The sequence below is a fragment of the Protopterus annectens genome, chromosome 7.part0, assembly GCF_019279795.1.
Source record: "Protopterus annectens isolate FY-2018-M chromosome 7.part0, PAN1.0, whole genome shotgun sequence".
Classification (NCBI taxonomy): Eukaryota; Metazoa; Chordata; order Ceratodontiformes; family Protopteridae; genus Protopterus; species Protopterus annectens.
The window spans coordinates 1,622,975,612-1,622,988,409 of NC_056739.1; positions in this window are offsets into that span (position 1 = coordinate 1,622,975,612).

A 12,798-nucleotide genomic window follows, 5' to 3' on the forward strand; every position below is an offset into this window, starting at 1 on the left:
TACATGTTTTTAATTCTCACTTGTGTTTAAACCAGAGTATAGGTAATTGGAAGTTATTGATTTGATTTATTGTGTTATGTCATAAATGTAGGTAAAAGATCTGTAATTACATTGGTGTATAGTTTATTATATTAATTCTCACCTGTGTTTAATCCAAAATATTTAATATAATAACCTTTGTTTACATATTCATTGAGAGTCAATAAACTCTGTGTAGGCTTCGCACAAACCCTACATGGAGTTTACATGTGTATGTGGTGATGTGTGGTGAGCAGCAGCGCTCATTGCATAGTCATGCTGCACACTATGTTTAAACATAAATAAGTGAGGTTTTGTGGCTGGCAATACTGTAAGCGAACATGGATAGCACTCTGTTTAAATCAGAACACTGAAGGTCCACGGTTTTGCATGGAATGCTACAATGATCACCAGAGCTTCACAGATAGCTTTCAATCTCTTAGTGCATGACATCTGGACAAAGACCAGTATAATAGGGGAACAATAACCCAGAAATAGGGACATATTTGACATATTTGCCCTATAGCAATGTGTTAGAATAACCAGGGGTTTGTTTTAAAATATATGTTCTGAAGAATTTGAAGTCTGAAACTCAGATGTATGTAATTATTGAGTCACATCAGTAGTCCTGAGATTATCCCAGTGATATGGCAGAAAGCCACACATTTGATAAGGAACACATCTGGACATTCTGTGAAAATTTGGAAAATTGAGAGGTATGAATGTTGAGTATATGGTCCAAACACAGTACAGGATGGCATATTTACAGTGCAGAGTATTGTGAAATCCCATTCCTGGCATTCTGTACTGAAGCTGTGTAAATGATCTGTAAGGGTACATGGATTGCCATGTAAAATAAACACTCAAGGGAAGTATGTGTATTGAATAGGGACACACAGATGAATTGTAGGAATGAACACAGGGGAGGAGGACAGGTGAAACAACCTAATATACAGCAGATGAAGGCATGTCAGTGGAAGACAGTTGTAGCAGCAATACCAATCACATATCAATATGGCACAGTAGGGACTGCACAGCGAAAATGAGCATTATGTGACTATCACACAAGGTGACATAACAATGGGGAGGATGCTTGTGTGAGATAATCATCCTTACATAAATAATGCAGAGGACATCTATCAGGGATCTGACATACAATTGGGCTAGGGTGCATATTGTGAAGCTGTGCAAACGGATTTGCCTGAATATCAGTGTAATCTCAGCAGAGGTCTCCAGCAAGTGGAACACAGGTAAATGCTCATGGACAACATTAAAAGAAGCAGTCACAATCATGGACATTATCAGAATAATACAACCAGTAATCTCATGCCTCTGACATAGCATATGTGATTTAGAGTGATCAGACATGATTCTGCATAACACACTTGTATAACTATTATGATATGTCCACACTCTGTGAGGGTAATCACGCACACTGTGATTACCCTCACAGAGTGTGGGGGTAATCATGCACAATGTCCTGGCACTGTAACATCTGCTGGAGGTGTTAGGAGGGACACTGGTATACCTGAATGTGACATTATGATCAATACAGCCTTGTTGACTGGTGTGCATGGCATAGACATATATATATATATATATATATATGGTTCCCATTCAGAAGCCTGAAACATCATAAGCCTGAAAATCAAAATCCTGAAACCAAAAGCCTGAAAATTCAGAATCCTGAAAACTCAAAATCCTGAAAGCCCAAAATCCTGAAAGACCAAAATCCTGAAACTCAAAATCCTGAAAACACAAATAATGCTAATATGTCACTATAAAGACACTAATATCTACCAAATGACCCTGACCCTAACCCTAAGGTCCGTCACTATCGCACACTCACCTGACCCGCGCCCTAACCCTAACTCACTTAAACCGCCCCTAACCCCAATATTTGTCACTATTGCATACATGCCTAACCTGCGCCCTAACCCTAACTCACTTAAACCGCTAACCTAAAATAAACCAACCAAGACACTTACCTGACCCCAATGCCTGACCTATCACCACAGGGCTAACAATAGCAAAGCCACAATGACATCAGTATGTCTATTTTGTGTTTTCAGGATTTTGAGTTTCAGGATTTTGGTCTTTCAGGATTTTGGGCTTTCAGGATTTTGAGTTTTCAGGATTCTGAATTTTCAGGCTTTTGGTTTCAGGATTTTGATTTTCAGGCTTATGATGTTTCAGGCTTCTGAATGGGAACTATATATATATATATAATATATATATATATATATATATATATATATATATATATATATATATATATACACACACACACATATATGACACAATCCACACTGTCACAAATGTTATTCATGCCATTAATGTTGTCAAATACCAATGTATGTACAGTGTGCATCACCAGAACAGGTAGCACACATGATTCTGGTGTAACAACTTGATGGGGATTTCCCACCGTGAGACTGTAATGTTTATGCCACAAAAAGAATACCTAGGTATGGTCAATAAGCTGTGTGACAGCTCACTGTGACAAAGGTGGTACACCTCAGTTACACAACAGTGGAAGATATGTAGGGAGGTACATGAAGAAGGGTGCATTGTACTCAATTATTGCTGTGATGAAGGCTAGGAACTGTAGAGGCATTATAGCCTCTGATGTGGCTGTCCTTTACATACTCAGTAGTTGTTTTACATACAAGGGATTAGTCAGCATTGTGACCACATGCTGGTGGATGTTCCATTTACCATCTACCCTAGGACACATGTCACATACCTATTGACCTGTTTATAGGGTGTGATGTCAACATTATACTTGGGTTGTCTGTTTGTTTTCCTGACGTAAGAAATCCACCCATGTTTTCTTGTCATTGCAGGTGTTGTAATGGCTGTGGCAGCAATCTTTGGTGTGTGTTGATGCTGTCTTTATTATACTAATATCAGAGTTGGAGTCAATGATTGCCCACAATCTGTATTCCTTCAGGCAGCTGTTCTTACACAGGATGTGTATGTCATCTATGATGTCCATTGCTTAAATAAGGGACAGGAAAGGGCCTAGCAGGCAGCCCTGATGTATGGACCTGATCACTGGACCTGAAATGTAGGTCACTTCAGACATGTCAACATATTTAGATGCCATGTATGTGATGCACTGGTCTAACCGCTTGGTGATATAGGTGTATATGGCCACATCTGATAGTGCTGAGTGTATACATCAGTGTGAATTTGTGTCAAATGCCTTGGGCTTCTCAAGTTCAAAGGGATTATAGTGTCATCATCATGCATGCCCTTGATGATCTCTTTAAGGGCATCTAATAGATGTAACAGACATGTTGTAGCATTAGCAACTCACACAGGTCTGTTGCACACAGCTGGGATATCACTAGTGTCCATTTAGAAAAGGTCCATGATGACATGTTGGTGTACCTCACACCTACCATGACCTAGACAAAGCCTTCAACACTATTCTGCACTCGGGCATCATAGATAAACTCTCTCAGCTAGGCATCAACCCATATGTTACCAGATGGGTAGCTAACTGGCTCACTGATAGAACTCACTCAGTCAAAATAGGGGAAGCCACCTCTAGTAGTAGACCCGTAACAAATGACATACCCTAAGGATCAGTCTTGGGGCCACTACTGTTTGGGATATACTTTTCTGAGGTGCAAGCCAAAACTAGTGGTCAGTGGCTGACAATGTTTGCAGATGAGTGCAAGCTGGGCACCGTCATAAATTCCCCTAGTGATGTGAACATCCTTCAAGAGGGCCTTAACCAAACTAATGACTGGTGCCAGAAGCATGGCCTCAAACTGAATGCCAAGAAATGCATCATTATCCCTTTTGGGGAAAATGGTATCCCCACTAATTATCACATTAATAACAATGTACTAAACACGCAATCAGTCATGAGGGACCTGGGTACCCAGGTTGATAGCAACCTGACTTTTGACCACCATGTTGCCTCCATTGTATGAAAGGCTATCTACATGGCCCACTTCATAATTAAGGGTATTTCATCCAGGAACAAGGAGGTCATAACATCCTTGTACTCCTCCCTTATCAGACCCATTATCGAGTACAATGCCCCCTTTGGCATGTACTTTGCCAACCATATGCAGCAGTTGGAGAGACCACAGAGGTTCCTGACCAGGAAAAATCCAGGATCCTATACAGATAGGCTAAAAGCCCTGTCCCTCTACTCTGTCTTGTACAGACTGTTCAGAGGTGACCTGTGACTGGCATACAAGGCCATCTCAGACTCAGCTTTGATGGAGTTGCTGCATATCCATAAGTCAAACTCCACTCACGCAACCCGCATGCAAGGTCTCAACCTGGTCTGTGACATTAATAGAACTTGTTGGCAGAGTAGATTTGTGTCCCAACAACTCTCACATCAGTGGAATACACTTCCTCTCCATGTCAAGGAGAGTACCTCACTAGCCCTCTTTAAGAGAACCTGGACGACTGGATAGGAAACAGAAAATATACCCCTGGATTCCCACCTGTGTCCCTACTGGCTGGAGAAAACAGGTGCTGACTTTGTGTGAACATGGGTGAAATTCTTGGCTAGGCTTATAAGGGCCTTTGGGCAATAGCCTAGTATCATCCTATGAATCTATGAACCTATGAAGATGAGGACAGTCAGGATGTGTCTGTACAAGCATGCATCAGGTATTGTCTCCCCCAACTCACATGGATGCATGTTGAAGACACCCTTCTACAGCTACATAGTTTGAGTGGAAGGTGTGTTGAAGTGTTTATTAAACTGTGTCAGGAAAGTGTATGTGATGAGTCATGTGATAGGTGATCTGTCTTGTTGTCACAGACCATTGATTCTGTGGCCTGGATGTAGATAAAACATTGCATACTAGCTATCCTTAGTTGGTGTAGGGTTTGAACACAATCCCCCACACAGGAATCATTGAGAAAATCTCCCAGCTGGAGATTAAACCTCATGTCACTAGATGTGTAAACAGTTGGCACACTGACAGAACACATACTGTGAAAGTTGGTGTATCAGTAGAGCTAACACCATTGGTGTACCCCAGGGATCTCTGCTTGACCCTTTACTGTTTGAAATCTGCTTTTTGACAGATCAGGCTAAAGTATATGGCCTTTGGCTTACCACATTTGCTGATTTTTGCATACTGGGTGTAGTTAAGGAGTCCACCTATGATGATAACATAATACAGCAGGGGTTAACACAGACAAATGATTGGTGACAAAGCCATACAGTCTACAAATAAATGCAGAAATGTGTCTTTATTTTGTTCTTCTGGAAAGTGGAATTCCATGCTAATTACAACACTGATAACAGTCTTGCTATGCTGAAACCCAGTGATGCAAGCAATTTGAACACATGTAGATAGCACTCTGAACTTCGACCAACAAGTGTTCACAATGGTATTAAAAGCCTATGTTGTGCACATCATAAGTCATGCCATCATATTCATATCATACGACAGCACTGTACTCAAACCTCATCAGAACAGTAATAGAATATAATGCTGTCTTTTGCATGCACCTCAACAGGCACATGCAGCAGCTGCAGAGACCGCAGAGGTTTCTCACCAAGAAAACACAGGGCCTAAAGCCATGTCACTGTAATCTGTACCGTATAGGATGAAGTGACTTCTGCATGGCCTCCAGACCAGTCTCTGACCCTGCCCTGGTGGGAATAGTGCATATCCACAAATCAGATATAGCTGATGACATCAGCAGTGTCTGTTGAGGTTAATATGGTAATAGTGTCTCACATGCTGGTGTAAAATGGTCTTGTAATGTCAAGCAAGAGCACAAACACACACACAGCTGACTGCAGTAAGAATAGAACCCCTACCTATCTAAGTACGCAGACTACAGACCTTTGTATTTAAGGCAAGCACCACAGCACAAATTTAACTTGGAGTGTCTCAGACAGCACTTTATAACTGATGACATCGGCAGTGTCTGTTGAGGAGAATATGGTAATAGTGTCCCACATGCTGGCGTAAAAGGCTCTCTGTTATGTCAAGCAAGAGCAAACACACACACACGCACACACACACACACACACACACACACACACACACACACACACACACACACACACACACACACACACACACACACACACACACACACAGTTGACTGCAGTTAGAACTGTACCCCTACCTATGTAACTACACAGATCTCAGTGCTTTAAGCAAGCACCATGGCACATGTCTGACTTTTACAAGACTGCAGATCAAATTATAGTGGCTGACATCAGCAGGGTATGTTGGGGAGAAGATGTTTGGAGGCCTGCATAGGTTAATAGCTTCATAGGAGGTTACTAGCCTAATGGCCCTAAGGCGTTTACAAGCCTAGCTATGTAAAAACACAAGTACTCTTATTAAGCATAGTTAGATGGTTTTGTTAGCAGAGAGATTTTATGACCAGCCCCAAATGGCCCTGTCCATGAGGGACATAGTTAACACCCCAGGGGTGAATTTACAATCACCGATCCAGTTGATCATGTTGAGCTATTGAGGAGCACTGCTTCACATGCAGTGGGAGCTTATTACAAAGGATTGGCAATCACTGGGAGATATAGCTGTTTCCCCAGCATGTTCTGTTTAGTCACAGGCTAGGTTGAGATTTCTGGAGCAAGTTAACTTTTCCTATTTGATTTGCAGGTATCCAGCATTTCTGGTAGGGCAGGGTCTGAGACTGCTCTGTAGGCCAGGCATAGGTCATCTCTCAGCAGCTTGCATGATACTGAGTACAGTGACAGGCCTTTCAGTCTTTCCATGCTTGTCATGTTTTGGAGGCCCTGGATTCTTCAGTCACAAACCTCTGTGTTTTTTCTATTTGCTGTAGGTGTCTGGTGAGGTACAGAAAAAAGGGAGCAGTGTGTTCAATTAGTGATTGGTCTGTTAAGGGTACAGTACAGCAGAGCTATGACCTCCCTGGTCCTGGATGTGATGGTCTTATTTATGAGATGTACAATGCAGAATGTGTGTCTCACCACTATGGACACATAGTGATTGAAGTGTATATTGCTATCAACATATGTTCCCAAGTCTCACAACACTGTGTTTGAGCTTAGAGGGGTGCTATGTATATCATAATTAGCAGGGGTACTTCATTGCTAAAGTGGGCAGTGAGGCATTTTTTGCTTTAATGTTCAGTACATGAGTTTGCCACCAATTATTTGTCTGTGCCAGCCTCTTCTGTAATATGTTAACATAGTTGGGGGACTCTATATGACTGTGTCCAGTTGACAGTAATCTGCAAACCTGGTAAGTCACAGGTCATCTGCCTTTGCCTGGACTTCAGAGAAATAGTTTTCAAGCAGTTGAGGGCCAAGCACAGATCCTTGTAGTATTCCACTGGTAAGTGGTCTAGTGATGGAGGTGCAGTCCCCACCTTTGACAGTGTGCATTCTGTTGGTGATCCAGATGGCTATCCATCTAGTAATGTATGGGTTAATTCCCAGATGGTAGAGTTTCTCTATGATACCTGAATGGGGGATAGTGTCAAAGACCTTGGATAAATCAACATAGTGGTATATCCTGTTATCCCTCATCCAGATCTTTAGGGTCATTATCAAAGAAGCCTACAATATTTAATAAGCAAGATCTACCCTTGACAAAACCAAAATGGGTTGGGTCAAGTATGTTGAAGGTCACCTATGCTCCTGTGGATAAGGTCCATGCTGATCCCTTCCCTAGCCTTACAGATAAGCTTTTTAGGCTTATGGGTCAGTAGTTCTATTTTGGCATGTTGCCAGAATGATGTGCATTGCGTATCACACATTTGATATTAATTTCTGTAGTGCAGGTGATATATGTGTGGAAAAAAGTATTGACACACCAGTGTTACAGTGCTGGGGGAGGCAGCACATGGCTGTATTGTAAATATGTGAAATATTGTTAGATAGGGTCTTCAGTTTTTTATGTTTCCACATGTAATTTCATTTCATAGACAGGAAATGGACAGTAAACAGTATTAATACATAATATTTACTTTTCCACAGTGTTTCGAGCAGTGAGTTTGCGCAATAGTTGGCAAAGTGTTTGTGCATATGAGGTACACATTTTCAATACTTTCCATGTTTTCTGTAATTAAGCAGTGTGCAAATGTGAGCTGTATTGCAAAAAGTCTTAGAGTTAGTACTGAGTCTGTGAAACACACCTGCTGCTTAACTGACTCTGTGGCAGCAGGTGTAAATGCATTGTCACATTTCCTTTTGAGCCCAGATGATACTGGCTTTGAATCCAGGTGTATCTAATACGTTTAAAGACTTTTAAATAAACAGTGATAATGCAGTGACAGGAATTCTTATAGTACATGTGTTGCTGTATTCTGGCATAGCACAGTGGGATTAAGTGGCATTTCACAGAGATAACCACAGTGTTGTACCACCGCTCACTGTCTCTGCACATTGGTGCGAGTTGCAAAACTCCATGCAAACACAGAGGCCAACAAGTGAAGGGATTCACTGATTTTCCTGCTACTTATGTGTGTTGTGTGTTATTCTATTTTTTGACCAGATTATAGGTGTTAAAGTGAGGTAGATTAGAAAGTGGTGAAATGGGAAGTAAACATGGGGAAGAACAAAGGGAAAGCAATGCAGGAATGTGTAGGAGGGAGGTAGGAAAGAAGCATAGCTATCCATTTCTTTAACAGTGTAAACTGAAAATATGTGCAGAATATTAACTGAATTTGGACTGTCACCTCCACAAAGAGAGGTGACAACAAAGCAGTCATGTTGTGCAGCCAACTGGACCAAACCAAGTGTGTCAAGAAGCCGTGTGCAAAATGGAGAGTTATGTATGGGATGATTTTTTTTTTTTTTTTTTTGTGGAACAGGTGCCCATTTTTTAATATGCAGTAAGAGAGGACTTCTGGGTAAGGGAAGTAGGTATGTCTGGGTCAGGTACGTTGGACAGGTTCAGAAGCAAATGCAAACAAACAAGACAAACAAGACAAGAGACAGGTACAGGGATGAACACAAAAAGTTGGGGGACACCAAGATTGGGGTGAGGGAGAGGACAATGCAGACTCATGGACATCAAGCATGGAGACAGTAAGAATCAAGTCTTCACCCACTCGATTGTCATCACTGTCCTCTTACTCTGCTGGTGGCTGAAGTGCTTGACATCTCCTCCTCCAATGGACCATGAGGAAGAGCACCCTTTACATCCGACTTAGCTGTACAACAAGACTCTACTCACCACCCCTAGCAACTCTCTGTGGGTGATGAAGTCACCACTTCCAAAACTGCTTCCAGAGCTTACCACTGTGCCAGCTTCCGAGGCAGTACTACCTGAGGGCACAGTTCATGCAGGGGCAGCAGAGGCACTGCTGCCAGGTTGAGTCCAAGACCTGCTGGGCATCAGTGCTGGAGCCGGTGGAGTGGGGGCCAGCTGATCCATTGGGGCTGGCCTACCATGCTGTGCTGTGTAGCATTTCGTGATGTGGTACACATGGATGAAATGGAGACATTTTGATGACACATAATAGAAAATAAAAAAAGAGAAATAATAGAAAATAAAAAAGAGAGATAAGGGTTGCAGTGAGACAAAAAAAAGAGATAAAATTAGTACCATCATATGTGACATACAGTGCATTAACACAATTATACAAGTCTTTTATCTGAAGTATTACATTTAAGTATATGTCCTAACAGATACATGCTATACTACAGATTGCTGAAAGTAATCCTTGAAATGTGCATAATTGCAAAGAACAAGGCAGGAAACCACTGGGTAAACACTTTATATAAGTAAAGCTTTCGGATACAATCCTTTCTCAATACAAAACAATGCATAGAACCAGCTCTTTATATATAGGTCCAAATATATCACATGACATGCAGCCAAGATCACATGATATGTCATCCAAATCACAAAAACATTTTAAAGAAACATTTTAAAAAAACTTTTTTAAAAAAATAATACATAAAACTTAAAAATACTTTAATAAAACTTTAAAAAATATATATTTTTAGATAAAACTTCAGGCTAAGAGAGATTAGCTCTACTTAATTTAACTAAAATAGGTTTGAGACTGACTTGGCTGTTCAAGCCTGGTTTTGAATCACTCGTAAGTCTCAAAATCCATTCATATTCTTTAATTTCTAAGTGATTATTTAGGCCCCCTCCCCTAGGTGTAGGTGTAACCTGGTCAATAATTCTAAACCTAAAAAAATGCTGCTGACCAAATTCCACTATATGTTTGAATAGTGCATTCCTGTCATAGCATCTCCTAATTTCTGACTTATGTTCAGTCATCCTGTCCTTAAGCCTGGTAGTTTGCCTACATAGAAAGCATTACATGCCTGGCAGGTAGCCAAGTAAACCACATGGGTAGTAATACATGTACCTGCTACTCTAAAACTAAATGTCCTACCATTGATAGGATGCACAAACGTATCATTTTCTGTACTACAAATGTCATCACAACAAGAACAGTTGTGACATTTGTGAGTACCATATTTCACTATAGTAGATACAGGTGTAGTCCTCTCAAAGTCCTTGTAGCATAGTGAACTCTTAAGGGTCCTCATATTCTTATAAGAGAAATTGGGTTTAGGTCCCAATAAACTTCTTAGTTCATCTGATGCCATCAAGACGACCCAAAAAAACAGTTTTGTATGAGGATGTTGTTAGTATTGACTCTAGGTGCAAACAAACATCTGTAGCACCTATTAGATATGTAACTACATATAATTTAAGGACACCCGCTGTTAGAAAAATTATATCTGATAATTGGGTCATCTTGATGGCATCAGATGAACTAAGAAGTTTATTGGGACCTAAACCCAATTTCTCTTATAAGAATATGAGGACCCTTAAGAGTTCACTATGCTACAAGGACTTTGAGAGGACTACACCTGTATCTACTATAGTGAAATATGGTACTCACAAATGTCACAACTGTTCTTGTTGTGATGACATTTGTAGTACAGAAAATGATATGTTTGTGCATCCTATCAATGGTAGGACATTTAGTTTTAGAGTAGCAGGTACATGTATTACTACCCATGTGGTTTACTTGGCTACCTGCCAGGCATGTAATGCTTTCTATGTAGGCAAAACTACCCGCAGGCTTAAGGACAGGATGACTGAACATAAGTCAGAAATTAGGAGATGCTATGACAGGAATGCACTATTCAAACATATATAGGAATTTGGTCAGCAGCATTTTTTTAGGTTTAGAATTATTGACCAGGTTACACCTACACCTAGGGGAGGGGACCTAAATAATCACTTAGAAATTAAAGAATATGAATGGATTTTGAGACTTATGAGTGATTCAAAACCAGGCTTGAATAGCCAAGTCAGTCTCAAACCTATTTTAGTTAAATTAAGTAGAGCTAATCTCTCTTAGCCTGAAGTTTTATCTAAAAATATATATTTTTTAAAGTTTTATTAAAGTATTTTTAAGTTTTTTGTATTAAGTTTTTTAAAAAAGTTTTTTTAAAATGTTTCTTTAAAATGTTTTTGTGATTTGGATGACATATCATGTGATCTTGGCTGCATGTCATATGATATATTTGGACCTATATATAAAGAGCTGGTTCTATGCATTGTTTTGTATTGAGAAAGGATTGTATCCGAAAGCTTTACTTATATAAAGTGTTTATCCAGTGGTTTCCTGCCTTGTTCTTTGCATTTTGGTTCCTGGCGTTTATTTTCTTCAATGTGCATAATTGCACATATGCAAGTTCCCTTATACAGATTACAGTTTACAGAAGGGGATTTGTGCCACTGTTATAGAGTTTTAATTTAATGTAAATATTATTGAAAAAATAACAGTACTGTATAGTTGGGAATCATGGTATTTGAACCCACAACCTCTGACTACAGTTTAATATTGGACTCTTACAATTGGTTTGTGCTACAGACTAGTGCACGCATACCTGCTTTTACGGCTGAGGTATGCATGCTCAATTTGATACAACTCTATAAAAGAATAAAAAAGCTATCTTTAACTTTTAATTCTACAATAACACTTCTTTTCTGCTGCATACATACCACTTGTTTCCCTCGGTCTCTCCAGTCGAGCAATATGAGCCTGTCAATTGAACTCATGTTTTGTGGGAGTTGGGGAAAGAACAGAAAAGAACAGAAGAGTGTTATGCATACCAGGCTTGCCTATATCTATATACTCTATTATTGTTATAGTTACACAGCTGTGGGATGTCCACAGTCTCAAATTCCTGCAAACAGCGGTTGAGAGTATCCCTTTTTCTCCTGTGTAGGTCATTAAAATGATGCCTACATTGCTCTCCAGTGCATGGGATACCAGTTGTGCCAAACTATTCCAAGCCTTAGACTTGTACTGGTAGCCAGAAAAGTCACCCTGGAGAAGCCTTTGGCTGTGGTGCTTTACCAGGGGTCCAGTAAATATCCTGGACTCCTGGACACCCCACCTCTGTGCCCTAAAGTGTGAACATTCCTCTCCAATACCAGCCATGTCTACCAGCCAGACTGGAGCAATGGAAACTGATGCTTTCGTGCCAATTCCAGTTATCACATTTACTGCTAGTGCACAAACCCAAGCAATGATGTTAACCGCATGTACGCGATGTTAAGCAGACTGCAGCAGTGCCAGGCAAGGAGGAATTAAATAATTGAAACTGGAAGGTTAATCTGACACTTGGCCTTAGTTTGAGGGGTGTGTACTGATGCAGCCTGGAAATATGTATTAGAAATTGGAAAGTAACTGTTAGGTGAGTTAAGTTTGCAGACATGCACTGGAGGTACAAATGTAATGACCTGACATTTTTTTTTATCTTTTTACACTGCGGAAATTTTAATTTTACAGTTTGAGATT